Source organism: Lactuca serriola, chromosome 3 (assembly GCF_051521515.1).
Source record: "Lactuca serriola cultivar US96UC23 chromosome 3, Lser_US96UC23_V15, whole genome shotgun sequence".
Lineage (NCBI taxonomy): Eukaryota > Viridiplantae > Streptophyta > Magnoliopsida > Asterales > Asteraceae > Lactuca > Lactuca serriola.
In genome coordinates this window covers 191,894,872-191,907,882 of record NC_136410.1, presented here as the reverse complement: position 1 = coordinate 191,907,882, position 13,011 = coordinate 191,894,872, and positions in this window count along the sequence as shown.

The following is a 13,011-nucleotide window of genomic DNA, read 5'->3' as shown; positions in this document are numbered from 1 at the left end:
GGGTAGATAACGCAGGTGGTGATGATTGTGATAGATCATGTGCCAAGGAACAAATATCACATCCCAAACACACAGAAGTCATAACCAACAAATGATATTAAGCCTAATTTAAGGAAATTTGATTTATGTTATTTTCTTATTCACACTTACCCTAATTAAGCCATTTGAATTAACCTCAATACCCTTTACGATATTTTCTTATTTACATTATGAGATATTTAGTTTTCATATTAACAGAAGTTGTAACACTCCGTTTAATAAATAAATAAACAAATAAATTTATGAACGAATAGTAGCCCAAAAATCATTAATTATATATAGCAAGGTGTATTTTCAAGGAGTTAACTGGCATAACTTAGAGTTGGTGGTTAAAAGTGTAAGTTCTGGATTAGTTTTGTAAATATTCATGAAGGCAGGGACTAACTGGTAACTTCTGGGACTTCATTGAAGGAATTTTGGAGACTAAGGGGTTGTTTGGTAATTAGGGATCGAATTTGAGAGGAATTATGATAGCAGGGGTGAAATTGATAAATTTTGTACGTAAGTTATAATTGATTTTAATGTTGGGGTTTAAAGGGTAAAAATGGGATTTATTTTGAAAAGGATCCTATGGGGAGGGACCAAATGTGACAACCCGAAAATTTCTAACTTGCATTCTTCATTCCTTATCAATAATAGACTCGTTTGGCTATCTTGTAGTACCATTTAGGGTCTATTGGAGCGTTCTAAACGTGTTATGATCAAGGTTGGAGTGTGGAAAAGGGTTAACTCAAAGTGTAAGAATCAAAAAGACGCCAAACACTCCAACACATGGAGTGTGCGGCCACACACTTGAGTGTGCAGCCACACACATGTGTTTGCGGCCTCACACCCTTCCCAACCGCACACTCCACCAATATATACCACACTTAGTCATTTTTGAACACTTCTTTCACTTCTTCAAACATAGAACTCGAAAATCCTCTCAAGTATCATCCATTCTCCTTGAAGATCTTCATAAAAGGTACCAAGAACACCAAGAACACCAAGATCATCATTTGGCCGCACACATGGCAGCACACACCATCTGGCAGCACACATGGCCGCACACAGGGCCGCACACATGTGCTGGCAGCACACTAGGCCGCACACCTGGCCGCACACACACATATAGTGTGTATTTTGGCCATACACCCTCTTGTATAGCCTTATAAACCCTCATACAATCATATATGATTGTAACACTTCATTATAAGTGTTTACTAGTCCCTAAGGTGGTCCCAATTCATTAATTAGTTGTTCATAACACTAATTATATTCATATATGTGTCCATATATGCTATATAGGATTCGCGTGTGTATTCAAGTCACGACTTGATGCTTAGCAACTGATCCAACATTTTCATCAGAACCACTCACTACAGGTGATTTCATACCCCATAAATAATGTTTTAAACTACTTTTGAATGTTTTATGGGGGGATACAAGTAGAATAATGCTAGTTATTATATAAATCACATGTGATTAATAAGCAGCATTCAAATGTTTGTCTACTCATTAGCCGTTTTACTAAACAGTTTCCTTCAAATGTCTTTCATAAACACTTAATGTGTTTAAAACTCCGTATTTCTCTGTACATTTTACTCCTTATATTACTTTTCAAACTTGTTTACAATTGTGCTTCAAACAAATGTTTCTTTATACTAAACCGTTTTATCAAACCCATGCCTTCAAACCGTTTTATAGATTGACATCAAGTCAGTCTTTTCTTAGAAAATATTTATGTTCAAAGGTTTTACAAATCTTAATTTATGCTTTTAAATTATAAACTGCATGCCTCTATATGTATAGTTATATAAGAAATGTTCAAAAGACTTAGGAAGGCTATCCACCCTATTTCCTTTTCGCGCTTGAGATGTGGTCTGGTAGGATATCGGGTATTCGTCTGAAGGTCGTTTAAACATTAGTTATATATCACATGTACATATATAGTCATAAAGGTCCTTCCAGTTCATCCCATGCCCTTGGGTAGAAAGGGTATACATCCATGTTCATACTTACCAGTTAGATTACTAGTAAACTACCATTGGGGTGGTTTAGGAAGATACTAGAACTATTACTAGAACACAATATCATACTATGAGTCAGTTCATTCATGAGTCAATACTTACTACTATGAGAACATTTACAACTATACTAGAAAGAGAACATATACAACGATACTAGAACGAGTACATTACTATACTTGCTAGGTAGAGAGCACGTACAATACTATCTAGAACATTACAGTACATTACCATACTACTACATAGATATGGTCACATGATCATATTTACATGAGTACACTTACAAGAATTACTAGTACATTTTATTTGTATAGATTCTGTTATATAATCCTCATTCTTATCTTTACCTTGTGATTCAATCACATAATCGACGAGATAGAATGGACTTAATATCCTAGTACCCAAGGATACATTGCGGGACTGACCATTCCTAAAATCTCTGCTAGCTACGGAGGTAAAAGCACATCCACGGATGTCAACGGTTGATACCATTACAGGTATACTTTTGGGGACTGACTATTCCTATACCCAGCTGTTAGCAACAGAGGTAAATGTACATCTACGGATGTCTTCAGTTAACATTGTTAGTCGCCCTTGTTCCAAAGGGTAATACTAATACAACTTGGTCTTGGTAGAAGACTACATTCAGAACAGTTAGGTCTTGGTAGAAGACTACATAGAGAACACTTAAAGTCTTGGTAGAAGACTCCTTTTGTTACTAATAGGAATCATAGGGATTTCTAGGGCTTTTCAAACGTTTACAGTTGTTTTACAAACATTTTCTTACCTACAGTTCATTTACATTTTCAATACTTACAATTCGTATACATACAAATACTTACATTTCAAATGCGTACAAGTATTTTCATACAAATTAAGACACTAAAATACTTATGATCTCACCAGCTTCAAAGCTGATACTCGCTTTCAAAATTGCTTGTATCCTCAGGTCATCATAGACAGGTACCGATGCAAGGAGAAAGGAAGATGGAGCTTGTTCAAGACTCATCTTTCATTTTGATTTATGCATTAGTGTTTATCAAAATTTGACAGAAAACTTGTATAATAATTATATTATTAATGCAATGGATGATGTTGTTGCTTGTTTACTACTTTTCATTGTTGTGATACTGTACATGACGTCCTCCGCCCCAGAACGTTTCCGCCGTTCTTGGTTTTGGGGTGTGACACCAAACTTATGAAATGGCCAAAGTTTTGATATGAAGCGGGACTTAAACCCGATGTCTCCTTCATTACTTTTTAAAGCCATCGTTACCAAAACACTAACCTAAAGGAACACCTCCAGCCGCCATTCTTACCTACTCGACCTCTAGAGCCACACCACCACTTCCATTGAGGTAGTCAACCACCGGATACCGCCACAGTGTTGTTGCTAAAGATGTTGAGCTATCACCCGTGAACTCACTAGTCACCAATATGAAGTCATTCAGCCACCAAAGCCAACCACGAACCTGTTGCCGGCAAACCGCAATCGACTGCCTTCACTTCGTCGCCATCGATAGACGCTGTTGCTGCCCACTATTATTCTTTGCAAGTGCTGCTACCGTCGCCTTTATTTGTATATTCTCTCTGTTTCCCTACTTTCTATGCTCAAATACGCACGTCGCCACCACATCTCCAGGCGACCCTCTCCTTTAGCGCACCCGTTGTCGTCTGCCACCAGTCGTGGCCGCGTGGATACGCGTTCAATAACCTTGTTCAAGCGGGTAGTTTTTGCTAGCCGGATGCAAATGTGGATGCTCTCTTTTGGTCGGAAACATCACAGGAACCACCATGGCGACCCACCATGGTGGTCATTATCATGTTGTCGCCTCCGTACGCCACTGTGAGGTGGGCGGTCGAGTTCAATTCAGAGCAAAAGTCATGCTTAGTGTGTGTATTTCTGTTATAAGGGCATGTGTATGTTTTGGATTGGACAGAAAGCCAGAAAGGCCACCACCACCACCATATACCACCACTGGCCACCACAAGGTGGTTGTGTGTGTGTGTGGGGGGGGGGGGTGTTAGCTTAGTGTGTGTTAATTGGGTTTTGTAATGTATGATGTAAGCGATAAAGGATAATGGAAAAGGAAAACCCTAACCACCACCGTTGGGTGGTGGCTGCCGCCACCGGCCGCTGTTTCGGGTGGCGGTGTGCTTTTCCCTATTGTGATTGATTAGTTTGGAATGCTTGAAGCCCTAATGGGCCTAGTGAATCCCTAATGGGCCTAATAAAACCCTAATGGGCCCAATGAGGCCCAAAGTGACCTAAAAGCCTAACCATGTGACTAATGGGCTAGTATTGGGCTATCAACCCTAATTAGGGTTTGGAAAACCCTAATGGCATAAAACACTAATTTTAGGAAATATCGGGACCCGCACTTAAATTAATTACTAAATTTGAGATATAAAATAATAATCATTGGCAAAGTAACATAAGGCAATATTGGACTTAATGGATTAAGTCCTTAATGGGTTAACTATGAACACTTAACCCTAATTATCATTTCATGTCAAAACCCTAACTTCACTTGGGCCTTGTGTTGGGTTTTCCTTTTGGGCTTAGGTGATTGGGCCATCGATGGGTCATAATTGGGCCTTTATAATTATATGATATTGGGCCATGGGAATTGGATTTGAATAATTGGATGGGCCGGTAAGGAAAGACCATGTACAAGTCTGGGCCCAATTTGGAAAATTGGGCCATATGTTGGGATTTGGCCCATTATTTGACTTTTGGGCTTTTGTAGTGTGAGTTGGACTTTGAGCTTGGAACCCAATTATTAATTGGGTTTTGTTTTATATTGACAGTTCAAGAATCTGTCAACCAGCAGCTGGAGTTTTATCTGCGGGACTTCAGCAGTGCCAAGTGAGTTATCCTCACTATACTAAGGGGTCTAAGGCACCAAGGCCGACCCATTGGATTTGATATACTAGTAGTTAGTGGTATGTTTATTTTGAGTTAGTAATGTATGCCGGTTGATATGCTAGTCTGGTGGATATGTAGGACTACCTGTGATACTGATTGATATCTGTATATGCATTTATATGGTACATGTCGACATGTTATGTGAGATGGGTTGAGGTTGTACTACTTCGTGCGGTAGCCAACAAACCCTAGGGTATTCCAGATATGAACTGAGGGTCGGGCAAGCCATGCCATACTCATACTAAGGACTCGGGAGTATTCAAGATATGAATTGAGGGTCAGGCAAGGCATGCCAGACTCATATTGAGGACTCAGGAGCATTCCATATACGAGTTGAGGGCTGGGTAGGGCATGCCAGACTCGTACTGTGGGCTCGGAATCAATCCAGATATGAGTTGTGGGCCTGGAAGGCAATCCAGACTCACAATGTGGGCCAGGCATAATTCAGTCTGTAAAGTTATGGACCGTTGCATGTTGTTTTGTTTCGTTATGCTATGTGTTGTTGATATTGTTATGTAGATTGTATGTGTATATGTATTTTGGGGGTAACTTACTAAGCTTTGTGCTTACGGTTTCAGTTTATTGTTTCAGGTGCTTCAGATGACTTGGCAGGGCGAAGGTGTGACCGTACACATCCTCGTGTTTTGGACTTATGGTTTATGGGATACTTTTATATTAAACTATTTTGAAAACACTTTGTAATAACTAATGGCTTTTGGATTTTTGAAAAAGTTTTAAATTGGCTTGATTTTTATGGATGTTACAGAACTGGACCCTTATATAGCCCAACATCTAAGAAATTGGATGGTCCTGATTTGTTCTCACGTTCTCAACATTTTTCATGTTCTCAATTTAACTTACCTCTCTCTCTGTCTCTATCTCTCTCTCTCTCTCTCTCTATATATATATATATATATATATATATATATATATATATATATATATATATTAAAGAATTTTGTTCTTAAGAGCAGTAAAGTTCCTAAGGTTTTGGCATAATTGGCCTATTTCTTTTTTGGAAACACAGTTTGCCCCGTGTAAGGACCTTAACCATGTCCTTCTAATTTCTAGGTTTTCAATTGCTTCACAAATGGTTCGTGTGTTTCTCCTCTCAGTAATTTGAAACCATGTATAATCATCTACTGTTTTCTCTACAATCTTTTTGTTGGGGAGTCACCGACTTCCAATTACGTTTCCTCCACCACCTTCTTGCAAGGGATGCGTATCTGCTCCGTGATTTTGCATCACTTAAAGAATACTACTGCTTGGAGATCATTTTGTGCTAAAATCGGTCTCCAAAAGGAGACTGTTAGGACTTTGATGATGGAAAAGATTGATGGGCTTCTACTTCAGAATCAGAAAATGATCCAAAAACTGATGATGCAAATGAAGCATGTATGTAATATATATGATTCGCTAATTTTCATTTATTTTTCACGTTTTGGATTAGATAATGTATCATTATAAGAAAATGTAACTTTGCAAATAACCTTAAGTTACCATCTACGAACCTTGCTTAATCGTTCATTGTTTCTTTGAAATGAATCTGACATTGAAATTCAGATTTTGAAAACACTCGTATCTAAGGTTCTTAAAGGCGTGAGGCATGGTGTTGCGGCAAGGCCAAGCCTCAAGCTTAACGAGCCATGGCGAGCCATAGCGTTTTTCAAGACGTGACACGCCATATCACGTCTTGCCACGTGTTACGCCTAACAACATCGTTATGAGGATTTTCATAACTGCGAAGTTGCGCTACATGCCATGGCATGCCTTGGCTCGTGCCATGGCGCGCCTTTTAGAACACTGCTCTCATCCTTTCTCTCTCAAATCTTTTACACATTTTGATTCTTGGTTACATCCATTGATACATGTTAACGTTTCATTCATAATAACAACAGAGGATGTTTTTTGAAAGAAAAAAATGGGTTCCATTTCCTCTATAAATTAATAGATCTTCTATGAAGAGAGGTGAAATCATATGGTTTAGGGTTCGAGCTTTCAGATATTCTTTACTAAGTGTGACTAATATGTTTGTTTTTTGTAGCTTCGAGGTAACACTCAACAACACAAATTGTCAATGCCTTCTCTTATTGAATCCCTGCTATCATTAATTTTTTCTTCTAAAAGGGATTTGTTCATGGATGCAGTTCTACACCATGGTTTCACAATCGGGTCTCTATCTCTCTTTATAAAATTTGTATAACAGTGTTGTGTGTGTGTATGCTTTTGTATATGTTTACATCTCCTGAAAAGGGAAGTCAACAAAGATGTAAATGTTGCATCGAGATCTGCCTCTCCCCTGCTATGCCTTCTCCTCCACGTACCACCACCTTCACCATCGCCATACTTATATGATTATCATGGGTTTCTGAATCGTTGATCTGTTTAGGGATATAGATCTGAATCAGTGAAGCAAGACAATTTAATATGGTACCGTTTGTGATCATTACTATGTATTTCTTGATCTAGATCTATATTGTTATTGGTTATGGATCTCAATACCTATTTTAATCTTACAACAAAATCACAATATTTAAATACGACTTTATTGTTGATTGTATTCTCTGTTTTAGTATAGTAATTTGTAATGAGACCAAAACTCAAGGAAATAGATGAAGCTATAAAATTGATTCACTCTAAGTATTATCCGGAATCAAGAAAGTGATCACAAAACTATCTTGGTTTGTACTTCCTTTTTGTAACATGTAGGTGGTTGTTAGTGATCATCATATGCAGGAAAATGGTAATATGATTGCCGACCTATTTTTATTCTTTACGGTGTTTGACTATTTTGCTTAAGTAATTCACAAGGGTAATATTGTAAAATATATGCTGTTCATTCTGCTTTGAAAACTACATATCAACAACTACTAATAACAATGGAACCAAATTTATTGCAGTTGTTAAGGTTACTTAAAGTCTAAACAATTCATTCCACACTTGAAAGTATTTCATACGAGTTGTTAAGAAATATCATGGTCATGAAGGTAATTAAACTTCTAATAGTTTAGTTGATAAACCAACCTTTTGTTTATGTGGTGCATATGTACATTTGATTGGTGCTTTTTTGTTTACTGAAAAATATTTCTTACGTATTGCAGGTTAGTTGTTATACATATATCAAGATATTTTGAAAAAGGCTTAAGGAGAAAGCTTGCAATGCAAGCACTTTTTCGAAAGATGTTATATCTTTTAGAGCTAAAATTAAAACAATCTTCCATCAATTGTGCAATTCTCTAATGAAGTCATCTTTTAGATTTTTAAGTTCTTGAGCATACTCTTATATGTCATTGCCACTAACATTTATTTTATTCTAATTGTTACTATAATTGCTATTATGACATTCTTACTAATACAATGGGAGCTAACTAACGATTGATTGTGATAATTACTTTATGTTTGACAATTAGATTAAAGAGTCAAGGTTCATCTCAGATGACTTTTTGTCATTTCTCAGGCTCGATGTTTACATTACAAGATTTTTGGAAGGATTGTTGTCCACAAGTTTGTACATATTAAGAATATCTCAACTATTTTCACTTTTTTGTTTTTTCTTTTACCTTTCTAAAATGTTACATTTCACTTTGCTTTGCGGCTAAATGATATGTTTGATTTTTTGATGTCCTAAATGTGGTTTGATAGCATTACGTGGAGTAGTGTTATCATGATAAAATTTTCTATCTATTTTATGCATCTACTCTTCTAATAAAACAGTACTGAAAACGCCACTTGGCAGTCCCTTAGCCACTCCACCTTACGTTTTCCCGCTCATATATTATAAGTGAAGTTCCCACTTTGCCCTTCTGTTCGAAAACATTCTGTACATCAGCAAACATGAATTATGAATAAGTAAATAAGTAAATATGTAAATCAGGAAATTTAATAGAAATTTGTGTGGAATATGCAATATCCACCCCAAAAAATCAGCTAATCAATTTAAATTCCATTATCAGCTAATCAATTTAAATTCCATATAGTGTCAATCAGCAAACATGAATTATGAATAAGTAAATAAGTAAATAAGTAAATATGTAAATCAGGAAGTAAATCGGGAAATTTAAAATTTATTTCTGTCGAATATGCAATATCCATCCCAAAAAATCAGCTAATCAATTTAAATTCCATTATCAGCTAATCAATTTAAATTTCATATAGTGTCAATCTCTAAAAATCAGGCAATCAGTTTACGCATAGATGATATATTTCAATACAACTTGAGAAGTCAATACGATTCCTATTCACGTGATTTATTCAATACGATTTCAGAGGTCACATATTCATCGTTAGTTTACATTTCAGAGGTCACATATTCATCATCAGGTCAGCAAAACTACACTGTTCTTTACCTTTTCTGTTTCATCAGTTTTATCTTTTGTTTTTTCCCTGTTATGTATAAGAGAAAAGTTTTTGATACATATGTTTACAAGTAAAAAAACATCGATTCTTTAGTGTAAAAGATAAAAATCGCATAATCATGTTCACAAGTACAAAAAACATTGATTCTTTAGTGTAAAAAAAAGGGAAACACATGTTATATTTTATAAAAAAATGATCTTAATGTTATGTTAACATCATGTGAAAAGTAGATGTCAGCAGTTTTCTATGCAAGTTTTAAAATCATCAGTTTTCTCACAAATACTTTAATAATACCGACAGTTAGGTAATTAGAACAAATATATGTTTTATTTTTGTGATATCAGTTAAATAGCAATGTGCTTTCTTTTTGGCTGTTTGAATTTTTTTTTTTTTGTTTAATTTTTTTTTTATTGGTTGATGATTATAAGTTTCAAATTTAATATAAACAATAAATTTTAAACGTCCATAGTATATGTTTTCTTTTTATATGCTATAAATGCCTAAAATGTCCCTCGCACTCTTAATATACTCTTTAATTAAAACAAGTATATGTTTTCTTTATATATTATCAGTTAAATGGCAATTTACTTTCTTTTTGGCGAATTTTTTTTAATCTAAACAATAAATTTTAGAGTTCAATTAACTGTTTCCCCTTACTTTCCTCTAATTAACTTAAACACATGATAACAATGGATTTTTGTATCCATCAAAATCAAATAAATGGCAATGTACTACCTTTTTGGTTGATGTATGTATTTTTACTGTTTCCAGTTCATTGATGTTTCTTTTTGACTAATTGCTTTTTTATTATAACTTTATTTTTATTTTCATTTCAGATTATAAGTGTCAATTAAATAGCAATGTACTTTCTTCCTGGCTGTATGATTGTTTTTTACCTGTTATGTATAAGAGAAAAGTTTTTGACACATATGTTAACAAGTAAAAAAAACATCGATTCTTTAGTGTAAAAGATAAAAATTGCATAATCATGTTCACAAGTAAAAAAACATTGATTCTTTAGTGTAAAAAAAGGGAAATACGTGTTATATAATTTTATTTTTATTTTCATTGTAGATTATAAGTGTCAATTAAATAGCAATGTACTTTCTTCTTGACTGATTGATTGTTTTTTTGTGTGCTGATTATAATTGTCTAATTTAATGTAAACTTTATTTTTTTTTAACTTGCAAGGTACAATGGAACATATTACTCCTATAAAGGAAATTGACTCAATCAAGGACGATTTCACAATTAAAGTTCGGATCATACGTCTTTGGACTCAAAAGTCAAAATTTGATGCAAACGACACATACTCGATAGAAATGATTTTGATGATGAGGAGGTATAAGATGGATGTATTCAATTATTGTTTTTATAAAAAATTATTCATACTCATAAGCAATTATATTTAAATATTTATTATTTCATTTATTTTAGGGAAGGAAAATTCATGCATCATGTGTGAAGAAATGGTTTCCTAAATTCAAGCGCTATTTAAAAGAGGATAGTTCAATTTACGTCAAGAAACCTAACGTCGCACCAAATACTTCAAAATTTAAGTTTGCTCATCCGGAATCAAAACTAAATTTTTATCACGATACAATTGTAAAAGATTGTGAAAACTTTTCTGGATCTGCACATGGCTTTCATTTTGTTGACTTCAATACTATCGTTTCTAACAACATCCTGGAGTCAAACTCTTTTGGTTGGTTTATTAATATTAGCTTTTGTTATATAACATCCTAAATTCTTTCTTCGTATTACAATTTGATATTTTATACTAAATTATATTTCCTTGCTTTTGTAGATATTATTGGACACATTTTTGAGTATGGGCATATGGATATCTCAGAACAAGATAAATCAAAACACAAGATGCTCTTGCATCTTCAAGATATAGAGTATTCAACATTATTACAAACAAGTAATATAGCTTCTTTTATATTTTTTACAATATTTGTTTATTATCTCAGGGATACTAAGCTTAAGATAACTTTGTGGGGACATAATGCCTACTACATGCATGATTTTCTTGCTAACAATAATAGCCTTGCTCCAGTTGTTGTTATTGTTCAATTCGCCAGGGTGAAGTTTATTAATGGTATGTAATTATTTTTAACAAGCATAATCTAATATATATATATATATATATATATATATATATATAATATGTGTATATATATATATATGTATATATTATTGAATAATCAAATTTATTTTGGCAGGTCGTCCATTTTCATCCACCTACTTTGATGTTAGTAGGGTTTTCATAAACAATGATATCGATGAAATTACAATCTACAAAAACAAGTAGTTTCATTTAGAGTTTCCTTTGTATTATCAGATTTATTTATTTCATACTATAATAAATTTAATTCATTTCTTTGTTGTAAATGAACAGATTGGTCTCTGAAAATGGACAACAACTGTCATCAAGTGGAATTAAGATGATTGCATCAAAACAAGACACAGAACACGATGACTTTCTGAAAAATCATTTGTTTTCTAACATTGAAGATTTGTTTGAACCTTTGGAGGTATTTTACATTAATTTTAAAATTGTTAGTTTAATGCACTTATATTTTTACATTTTAAAAGTTTTTTCAGAATTAGAGTATATTGTTATAACTAAACTAAAATACACTTTCGCAAAATAACATTTATTAACACTGAGCATTATTTTAATATCCAGGAAAAGACGGTCATTATTGTTGGTACTGTTAAGGGAATACGTCAAAATATACGTTGGTATTACCTTGCTTGTAGCAACTGCAAAAAGTCAGCAAAAGAAAAAGAGTCTTCAACTGATAAGGTTGATGGTTCTCATGAAGTGGCCGAAATCGTTACTTATGAATGTACTAATCTTAATTGCAAAAATATCAAAATTTCGGTTATTCCAAGGTATTACATATTAATTTTATATACTAATAATATATGTTTATCATAATTGTCTAATATAATATAATTTTATACTTTATTTAGATTTAAAATCTCACTTCGGGTTCAAGACAACACAGGAACGTTGACTTTAACTTTATTTGACCAAGAAGCAAAGAAGTTGTTCAAATACACAGCTAAAGAGTTGTATGATAAAAACAAGAAGGTATTATTTTATATTTTAACTTGACATCAGTTTGGATTTGTTTCAAAAGGTGTTTACAGTTGTGTTGGCCTAAAACTTGGCATTATATATTTTACATACAAATTTTCTAATGATATTTATTTACATTTTAGCTTGTCTACAATTTGGAATTGTATCCAATGGAGTTGAAAGTTGTGTTGGACAGAAAGTTGGCAATTAAGATTGATATCACACGTTACAATGTCGATAATAAAAGTAATATTTATGGGATATCAAGATTAACCGAGAATGCAGACATAATTGATGAATTGGAAAAAAATAATCTTACACCACAGGTTTTTTTCAACAATTATATTTTGTTTTTTAACACATTGACCCAACAATATCTGACTCAATATCATTTTGTTTTGATCTTGTGATGCAGCCTGCTAATTCTGATTCATTCATGATTGGTTATTCATATGTTGGTTCTCATGACACCAAAGTTCTCAAGGTTTTAGTTTTAAAAATATATTTCTCAAATATTTTGTTTTAATTTATAACAACTAACTAAATATTTTTCTAGGATTCTTTTTCACAGACAGGTGAAAATTCAACTC